Source organism: Cornus florida, unplaced genomic scaffold (assembly GCF_030987335.1).
Source record: "Cornus florida cultivar Cherokee Brave unplaced genomic scaffold, ASM3098733v1 CherokeeBrave_3.0.0_Hap2_Chr03, whole genome shotgun sequence".
Lineage (NCBI taxonomy): Eukaryota > Viridiplantae > Streptophyta > Magnoliopsida > Cornales > Cornaceae > Cornus > Cornus florida.
The window spans coordinates 43,689,321-43,700,508 of record NW_026775573.1 but is presented as its reverse complement, the minus strand read 5'-3'; the positions used below and the strand labels follow the sequence as shown (position 1 = coordinate 43,700,508).

The following is an 11,188-nucleotide window of genomic DNA, read 5'->3' as shown; positions in this document are numbered from 1 at the left end:
CCATACTGATGCATACCATCCTCCATATCCTTGTAAATTACATCATATATATAACAGTTTAGTAATTTACAATCCAAAACTAATATCCAAATAATTGCAGTAAGAAGATTAACAATCTAGCAATTAAAATTCAACCGTAATCCATTTAATTGTAGAAAAGACTTACTATTTCGACAAGTAGCATCCCAAAGCATGTATAGATCACAAGGAATAAATAAGGGACCTTATAATGCATTTAAAACAGGTTTTATAAACATCTAATCTCCTAATACATTGCTAAAATTTAATTCAACAATTTAATCCATCCTTCCTCCGTTAACAGTATAGACAACCCAATAAATTTTATGCTGTTGTTCCGTTGTCTAGAATTAAACTTTCATCAATTAAAGGTCTTATTAAAACCTAAGACTACCTTTTTAAACATTCTGTGAAGTCCCAGACATAGTCCAAACAGTCCCCAACACCTACAGTCTCAAATTACTCGTAAAAAAAAAATTTCAGAAAGTGTATTTGAGAGAGAGCCTGCTCCAAATTGTGGGAGCAGGCTCTAGAATGCTTGGAGCCAGCTCCAAAGTCCTTGGAGCCGGCTCTACTTGTGTGGGAGCCGGCTCCCACATCTAAGGAGCCGGCTCTCACCCCTCTTTGAGAGCTTCCGGCCTCCTGTTGCTCCGTTTTAGCTTATCCCTTCCATCTCCGGCTACTTGAACCTTCCTGTTCTTCCTCTACTTTGAGCTTACAGGTCTTAATTTACATCTAGTGATGATTAAGTTCTTGGTTTAGTGTGGAAGGTTCAACAAAAGATTTAAAACCGATGGACGTTTTTATTCAGAATCAGAGACAGACAAAACCATATATGACAGAACAATTTCAGATTAATTTCATCGATAACAAGAAATCAAATATATCATACAACAATTATACATGGTTCAATTATTGTCCAATTAATCCCCTAAAGGCTATCTAGGTGCACAGAACACAAGTAAAGGGAAGGAGAAAGAAAAGAACTTGCCTTTGAGTTTCAGACTTGAAACTCTAAATTCCCAGTTTCTGTATTGCCTGTTCAATTCCCCACTGCTTTTCCACAAACCCACGTTCCTTCTACCTTGCTCCCACCTATCCTTCCTCTCCTATCTCTCTCTATTCTCCCTCTGTATCCCATGGTCTCTGCTTTTACAAAAAAAATTTCGTTTAATTGTTCTAAAACCGTAAACCACCGTGACACACATACTTTTAGGCTTAGTGATTAAACCCTAATCCATGTACAACTCGGCCCATAAAAACCTAGGTTATACTCACTGTCGGCACATAAAGCTACAAGACAATCATGATGAACACTAATTTAAATTAACTAAACCAGTCACTTAAAACAATTAACTTAAGACAATTAAATTAGTAAAACCCCTAAAATTAACACAATTAAAAAAAATTAAATTAAAACAATTAAATCCGCAATTAAGACAACTAATTAAACAAAACAATTAATCAATTAAGTAAAACAAAATCCAAATTTAATATAACCATGAAATAAAAACACAATTAAAATAACCAATTTAAACTAATTAAATCAAATAAAAACCAATTAAACAATTAAATAAAGGATTAAACAATTAAATAAATGTTAGAACTATCTTTTTAAAATTAGGGGTATTACAATGCATCAATAACACAAGAAATAGAGGCAAACACATGAACATCTATTCTAGCATACATAGACATGTGGATAGAATGAAATGATCAATTAGAAGCATTAAATCATACAAATCATTGAATAAACAAGATCTATATATATTTAAATATGTCAAAACAAGTATCACAATACAAATCCCCTCAAAAATACATCAATCAAGATGTAGAAAGCATGCTTAGGGCTAACTCTAACCCCAAGAAGATGTCTAGCCACTCATAGATGGTGTCCTCTAACCCTCAAAGGCTAATTCCATGGTATAGATTTGTTCCTTGGTTAATGAAGTGTCTCCAATGGTGTCTCTAGCCTCTTCCCTTTTTTTCTTCCTTTTGAAGGATGTAATAAATGAGAATTAAATGTCTACGGAGAGCTATGTATATCTTCCAAAAAGTGGCTCATATTCCTTATATAGGTAGGTAAAAAATCACCCAAAATGAGCTAGGCTCGTACAACAAATATTCCTCAATGATTGGATATGAGACAACTTTTAATGAGCTAAAATTTGGATTTTCTCGAGATTTGGAAAGTTCGATCGATCGAACTTGAGATTGGATCGATCAAACATGGCTGAGATCTATCGAACTGAAGTTGGATCGATCCTAAATGACGGCGCCTTTTTGGATAAAAACAAATCTGAGATATTTTGAAGACATTTTTGGGAAAAGGACAAAAGTGGTTGGTAGGGTGGTACAACTGGAAAAGATCTGGCATCTGGATAAGGACAAGAAGGTTTGATTGATCAAAGAATGATGTTGGATTGATCGAACTTTTGGGATCTTTGAAAATGACATCATGGCCTGGATCTATCTTGAGTGCTGAGATTGATGGGAGTTCGATAGATCGAACTTGAGGTGAGATCGATCGAAGATGCTGAAATTCCACCTTTGCTTCCTTTTGCTCTACTTTGCACCTTTCTTTGATTCATCCTAGAATTGCTTCATTTCTGCTCTTATTTGGCTGAGTTGGCTTATTTAGGGGATAAGTACCTGAAAATAGAAATAACACGAAATCAATCTAAGGTGGGAAAATAAGATAGATAAATGTCCTAGAATACCTAAGCTTAAGGGGTTTAAATGCGTACTTTTCAACGCTCATCACACTGCCAAACTTAAATATTGCTAGTCCCTAGCAATGAACTAAAAAGTAAAGGAATGAGATGAACAACTATACAACTATAAACTAGAAAACAATAAATGGATAACGCCACTTTCGTAGGGAACATGATTGCATTTAGCTTATGCAACAAGCCTTTTAAACCCCTAGGTTACCCCTAGTGGACTAGTGAAGTCTCGTGAGGGTTTCCAGAAATGGTACCCACAAACATTAAGCTCATTCTTTTAAAAGATGCACCAATATTGCAAACAAGCATTGGGAGAAAACTACCTCAAGTATGCAATTTTTCAAACATTTCTAAGCAATTTCTTAAAATTTCAACATCAAGCAAGCAAGTATGGTCCTCCACACATTAAGAAAATGATCATGCAAATCAAAACAACACTAGAATCCTTTTTGAGTGGACCGGCATCAAGTGTGTTGCTATCAAAGCCAACTAAAGAAATGATCACATCCTTACTCTTAAACTAGCACACAAATCTAGTACCAATCATCAAAACAAAGAGTGGACCTTTTATTAAAACTTTATTATTCTAGGTGCGCTTATCTTTTCACTAATTTTTTTTTTTTTTTATAAACATTATTCAATTATTAACCTAGAGTTTGGGCCTTCCACCTTTCGGCGTGAGAAATTCAGTGCTTGATGAGGCTAGAATCCTGGTTACTTAGTGAAAAGGGGTTGTTATCCACCTTGTCAAGAATGAAAGCTTTCAATGCACTACTAGCCCATTTGGAATATAACAAATTCAATAATCAACAAGGCATGTACCCCACAAATGAATGCTAGTGTGCGCCTGTGCTAGTATATAATCCTAGAGTGAATCTCAAAACAATCACAAAATCAAGATGATGTGGACCACAAGTGCAAACAAGATATCAATCTTTTGAAAAATTTACTCTTAAATGGCATCCACAAGGCATACTAGGAGTATTAGACTCTCAAGTCAAGCAATTTTTAAATTATAAGCAATATAGTCCTCAAAAGATCAAAATCATAGTTAATTATGGACCAATCATAGAAAATCCCTCAAATACACAAGTCATGCTCAAAATTTTGAATTTAAAAACAAACACTGCAAAACACCATTACCCCCAAACTTAAATGGCATAGTGTCCTCAATGTGCAAGAGAACAAAAGGGAAATGGTATACCAGTGCAACTATAGCAAAGAATAGCCGGAATAGAAGTATCCAAAGTAGGTGGAATAGCCCCCCCAAACTTGGGATTAACTGTGGTCCTGAAATTTTGGCACTTGCATAAAACTCATCAAATAACAAAAGGGATAATCATAATGCACAGTGGACATGCAATTGTAAATGGGATAACAACTGAAAAATAGAGAGAGGTATAAGGGTGGTCCTGAAAATTTTGGGCAGGACTCTCTCTCACTGAAATCACTGGGATGCACCTGATGGAGTGAAATAGATAACTATGAGAATATAAAAATATGACATCCATACAGAAAACATATATATATAAAAAAAATAAAATAAAGTACAGTACATCCAATATCAAAGCCGACAGACATGGCTGCAAAAATAATGATATAACAATATCAAAAATGGGCAGAGATCACAGATATATGAGAGGACAGGGATAAAGAGGTCAGGAGGAAGAAGTAGGACGAGCAGGGCGCGCTCCGCGGATGTCTCTGGATAGATCCTTGAATGCGGTCATGACATCCGTGCGAAGGGTAGCAATGTCAGCTCTGATGGTAACAGTCTCAGCTCGAATGGATGCCACTGAGTCCTCCAGAGTCTGAAGCTGCTCTCCAAAGCTGGGTATGTGGTCTGGAGCCTCAGGTGATGGATCTGGAGAATAATGCTCCTGAGTCTACTCTTGGAAGTGTATGGGTGATCCAGCTGGAGAGTGTTGCTCTGTGTCCTCGGCAGGCTGCTCTAGATCAATATCCATGTGCACGACAACCGGACCTACTGGTACATCGTCCGCTGCCGGGTCTGTTGCTGCTGCCTCCTCAGCCTCTAGCTCCTCTGCAGCCACTACTACGTGGTCCTACAGTCTGGTGATAATAATATTGTAGCTCTTATCCCAGTCCTTCTTTTGGAAGGTACATGAGCCTCTCTCAGGGAGCTCCTGTGACTGGATAGGGTAGCACTGATCTTGTAGAATTTGGGTGCTGAGGTGGCTGAATGGGAGGAACTTGGGCCGCTCCCTACTAATATAGTCATCGTACAACTTCCTCATCACACACCAGATGAGAGAAGGAATGGACAGCCAATGCCTGGAATAAAAGGTCTACAGGGTTGTAAGAAAATTGACTCGCCGCTGGATCTTGTGGCCGGCCATGAAGATGTTTCGGTATAGCACCAAATTAGGGAACCACAAGTCGTTTGGAAGATAGGTTCTGGTGGCGAAGGTCTCGCTAGCGGCATGGTGGCCTGTAAGAAAGACGGCCATGTCTACATAGGTAGGCCTGTAGAGGGTAGGATAGGCCTCCTGAAGATCTGGTGGGTAGAGATGTGGACATTAACAGGATTTGGATAATGTGTTGATGGTAATGCTGATCGGATAGCCGTCGATGGTGGTCCGCATCTCCTCCGGATTACTTGGGGCAGGCCGGAGGTGCTGGTAGAACATCCAGACGAGCCTCGGGTATACCGGGAAAGTGACAGGGGCTAGGATGGCTGCAATGCCCCTCTGGATAATATCATCATATGCCGATCGGGTCAGCACCGACCGAGAGAAGAAGTCTGTATCAAAAAATGACTTATGCGCCACCTGCAGGCGTGAGTATCTCGGCAATGGCCGGTCGAGATCAAGATCTGGCTGAGTTGGTGGAGATGGAGTGTGTGCAGTTTCAACATCAGCCTAAGGGGAATGAGTTGCCTCAGAAAAAGAATGTAATCTGCTACCGGCTGGAGACTGAGGTGGAGTGGGCTCATGTGAGGGCTCTGCTGGCACCTCTGTCTGCTGTCGGACTCTCCTCGAAGTGTCATCGGGAATGGGATCCCGGACATGAGACGAACCGGCCTCGTCGCCTGGTCTACGTCTATCTACACTGTGATAGTGCCTGCGAGCTACGATCTTAACTTGAACCATAGTCTGCAAATTAAAATAAATTCAAAGGGAAGTCAGTGCCAAAATAAAGAATATAAAGCACAGTTAGAATCATGTATGTCAAATAAGATAGACAAAATAGGCAAAGCACATGAATCTATGCAAGTGACAAATGATGATGTGAAACATGCTAGACAGGATAAGTATGAGATGCGTCTAATGTGGAAAACATAGGCATTGGCACATATAAGGTAGTATGGCACATAATAGATGACATATAAAGTGTATGCAACAAATCCATGAAGTTTGATCGATCACAAAAAATGTGAGATTGATTTGACAAAAGAAACTTTGATCGATCAAAAATTGGTGAGATCGATCTCACCAGATCGATTAAAGAAAAAGTTCGATCGATCAAACTGAGTGAAATTGTGACAGTCACAAATTTTGACATGGATGGCACGGGGGCCTCACAAATGGGTTTGTGGGCCCCTCAACACAACAAAGCATCATATTGGGTCACTTGGATTGGCCCGTGACCTCAAAATCAAATCAAAACTCAAAAAAAATATAACCATATATACATATATATACACATATATACAAAAAGCTTCAAGCTTCATCAATGGTGATTTTCAGCATTAAAAGAGCATGGATCTAACATTTAAAACATGTATGTATCAAATGGATGCTTGAATCAGAAAGGGGGATTCGGATCTTACCTCAAATCACAAGAAATGAGAGGGAGATGAAGATGTAGATGCAAAGATGAGAGAGTGAGATTCGGGAAGAGAGATGGTCGTCGGAGGAAGGTCGCCAGAGGTGGAGAAGAGAAGTGTAGGGGTGAGGGAGAAGAGAGGGTTGTTAGATCGATCTCAAGGGATCGATCTAATAACCCTAGATCTGTTTTTTAGAAACACCCTCGAACCAGTTCGATCGATCGAACTTAGATCGATCCACCTTTCAATTTTTGGAATATATATATATATACTTAGATCGATCTACCTTTCAATTTTTGGAATATATATATATATATATATATATATATATATTTGAAAATAAAAGGAAAAGATTGAAAACTAAAAATTAAAAATTAAAATATTTTTGGATTTTTTTTTTAAATATTGAAAATCAAATCAAAGTTAAAGTAGCAATTTCTAGAACTGAGATCGATCTGAACAAATGTTCGATCGATCTGACAGAGAGCAAAAATATGCAGGTTTTTGAGTTCAAATTTTTTTCTAAGTGTTGGAACTCAAGATTGATCCAATAATGAAGTTGGATCGATCGAAGAACTTTAGATCGATCTAGGAATGTTTTCGATTGATCTGACAGAGAGCAAAAATATGCAGGTTGATACAGGCTCAAAATTTTCTAAGTGTTGAAACTTAAGATCGATGGAAGGTGATATTTGGATCGATCGAAGGTCTTCTAATCGATCTAACAGAGAACAAAAATATGCAAATTTTCTTGGATCAATGAGACAGAGAGTGATTTGGATGCAGGTTTGCTGCAGGAATGAAGTTCGATCGATCGAACCTCATGTTAAGATCGATCGAACTTATGCAAAATGCTCAATTATGACATGAAAGTGCATGCAATCCTTATCACAGTTCCTAGCAATGTATATGAACTCAAAGCCAATATCTAGACTTTGCAAGAAATGGAATTAAAGATAGAAATGGGGAAGGAATAGGGTTTTGACACCCTACGAAATGCTTTGCTAGTCTTTAACGTCCCTAGCAAGATGTTGGGCTCTTTTAACCCGGATCAAATATCTTGTAGTGCATCCCCTCCTTAATGGGGTGATGAATGCCTTGAGCTCCACCCAACAAATGGTTCCCTAGAGAACTTGTTGGACTAGGCTCAAAGGAACTTTTTGGTCCTTGGTCAAAACAATCTTTGGGCCTCCATGCCCTTTCAAAACTAGACTTTGAAACAATTTTCTTTGGTTTCAAGGTTAAAGATGGACTATTTGAAATGTTGGTCTCACACAAAAACTCAATTCCTTCACATTTAAGGTCATGACATTTCTCTACAACATTAACTTCTTCATGCTTGTCAAATGAATTGGGGATTGGATTGAAAATATTCAACTTCACCTTCATGTGGCTAAATGAGATCTTCATTATCCCCGTCCTATAATTAATGTTGGCATTCGCGGTTGCCAAGAACGGACGGCCAAGGATAACGAGAATTTGGCTCTTAAGATTTGGGACCGGTTTCGTGTCAATGACAACGAAATCAATGGGGAAGAAAAAATTATCAATTTTAATCAAGACATCTTCAATAATACCTCTAGGCTTCTTGATGGATCGGTTGGTAAGTTGCAAAACCACCGACATCGGTTTCAAATCTCCTAAGCCTAATTACACATACACCGAGTATGGAAGAAGGTTAACACTCGCTCCTAGGTCTAGAAGAGCTCGATTAATGACATGGTCACCAATGATGCATGAAGTTGTAGGTGAATCGGGGTCCTTAAACTTTGAAAGAGTGTTATATTACAAAATTGAGCTTACTTGCTCGGTTAAGACCACTTTCGTAGGTGCTTAGCTTTTGTTCTTCCTCTTTTGGGTGCATAAGTCTTTTAAAAACTTGGCATAAGCCAGAATTTGTTTGATTGCATCCAAAAGTGGAAGATTAACTTTCACTTGCCTAAACACATCCATAATTTCATTGATTTTGGCCTTTTGCTTTTCATTTGAAGTGGATCCTTTTAAGGCATCCGGAAATGGAGCTTTGGTTCAAAAATCTTTTCAAATTTTTTCTTTGAAGTCTCTTCAACACAAGAAGTTTTATAATCATTTTGCAAATGTTTCTTTTCAAAATCACTTTTCAAATCACTTTTCAACACATTCTCATTTGAAAAATCATGCATATGCAATGAAGGAGGAATAGGATGTGAAACGGGACGGGTGTCAACTTTGAGTTGCATCGGTTCACTCTCTTCATTGGACATACCCACTTGGTTGTCCAAAATCTTCCCACTTCTTAAGGTTGTTATCGTATTGACATGCTCTATTGTGTGACCTTCCGAAGAGGAATGAGTCTCCACAACACATTGTTGCTTTGGTGGGGCATTCAAAGGCATTTTCCCTTTTTCTCTAGCATTTAAGGTATTAGTTATTTGCCCTACTTGGGTTTCTAGCTTTACAATAGATTAAGAGTGAGAATGACGCAATTGAGTGTTAGCCTCTAAAGTGTCTAGAGCGGTGAAAACTTTTTCTTCAAATGCGGGACTCCTAGAATTCCCTTGAGAATATGATGGTTGATTAGGAAAATGAGAATTAGAGAATTGGTTTCCTGTGATTGATATGATCTAAATCCTTGGGAACCCTGGCTTTGCATTGGAGGTGGAATGTATTTCCCTTGGAAATCGCCTTGGGGAGGGTTTGAGCCTTCCCCTTGGTTTTTCCAAGAAAAGTTGGGATAGTTCCTCCAACTTGGATTATAATGATTGCCATAAGGATTGTTCCCTTGATTAACAAATGTTGCATTGACTTATTCATGATGTTCACTTTGCACATGTCTATAGGAACAATTGGAAGTAAAATGTAAAACACTTGAACAAGTTATACATGTTTCATTAGATGCATGATGTGAATGGTTAGGAATGGAAGATACTTGATTTGCCGAGTTTTGGTTGATCAAGAATTGATCAAACCTTTGAGATAAGGATTTCATCTCGGCGGCTATTTCATTAGAATGGTCGACTTGATGTAAGCCAACATTCTTCCTTCCACTAGAATTCCTACCATTCTTAGAAGATAGAGTTCGATGCAAAGAATTTTCACTCATGCTTTCATAAAGACACCACACGTCATCCTCATGCCTATTAATGTAAGAGCCACCCATGGAAGCATTAACCATGCCCTTATGATTGTCTGATAAGCTCTCAAAGAAATATTGAACTAATTGCCATTTGGGCATGTCATGATGTGGACACTTCCTAAGCAATTCATTAAAGTGTTCCCATACCTCATGGAATGTTTCCCTATCCTCGTGTGAAAACTCTCAAATTGAGCTTCGCATAGCATTGGTCTTAGAAACCGGATAGTACTTCTTCAAGAACGTTTGTTGTATTTCTGCCCAAGAAGTTATTGAAAAAGGCCTAAGATTGTTAAACCAATATTTTGCCTTGTCTTTTAGGGTGAATGGAAAAAGTTTAAGCCTTAAGACCTCTTCCGGCATGTCCGTGTATTTCATGGTGGACATACTTCAAGAAACTCATCCACATGCTTGTAAGGTTCTTCACTTAGAAGCTCATGGTAGTTAGGAAGCATTTGAATGGTTTGTGGCTTGATCTTATAGTGATGTGCTCTAAATGGTGGCAATTGAATGCATGTGGGTGCATTGTATTCATTATGCACATAGTGATCTCTTAAAGCAAGGGGAGGATTGACAATTGGAGGTGCAACATGAGCACGTTGATTGCCTTGAATAATGGGAGGTTGTGGAGAATAAATTGGCCTTGGCATTCCCAATAGAACTTGGCCTTGTTGTTGTGGTGGATGAATGAATGGCCTTGGCATGTACAATGATACTTGCATGTTATCATGATGCGTATTGGGGTGGAGGATACCTTGTTGGTCTATGCAACCAAGGTCCTCCACATGGTCCTCATTGTGTCCTTCCATTGATGAAATGGATTGACTAAAACTTTCTCTTCCCCTAGGGTTTTGAACAATGGATTCAAGATGAAAATTTAAAGGGACAAGAGTGGGATTTAATGACCTACGACCATGCATGCACAATGCAACACAACAAGCAAAAATGAAAAACACTTCACCTTCACAACAAATCAACAATGAATAAACTTCCTCCACATACATTGTTCCCATACTCCCATGCTTAAACAACATGCAAAGAAAAGTAAAATTGCCTCCACGCGGGCTCACGATTTGACTAGAGATTGAGTTAGAAAGATCTCACAAAGGTCCTATAGCACTTCAACTCCAAAAATTTTAGCTTTTAGCTTAGTAATTTTTTTAGAATTTAGCCTTTTTCCATGCTTTTGCTTAGCTCCTTTGCTTAGATGTTCCTTTGTTCACCTTCTTGCCCAATGCTCCTAGTCAAACAAGAACCAACATAATAAGTAACCAAAATAAAAATGAAAACAAAGTAAAGATACGATCAAAAGAGTACTAATTCCTAATTGATTCCATAAATATGACATTGCCAATCAATCAATCCCCGGCAACGGCGCCAAAAACTTGGTGTTGCTCGTCGTGGTGTAACCAAATTTGTGCAAAAAGAGGACTAAGATGAGTGTGGCCAAGTTCTACATTTATAATTTGCCATTACTACCTTTCACTAAAAATATAGTTAGGGTAAGTAGGGATCGTCCCAAGGGATTGTGAGGGTCGTAAA

The 11,188-nt window shown here is 38.4% G+C and overlaps 1 pseudogene; it reads left to right on the top strand.

The window, feature by feature from the left end:
* The first annotated feature begins 9,746 nt into the window (after positions 1–9,746).
* Positions 9,747–9,845, top strand: LOC132301848 (small nucleolar RNA R71; annotated as a pseudogene).
* The last annotated feature ends 1,343 nt before the right edge of the window (positions 9,846–11,188 follow it).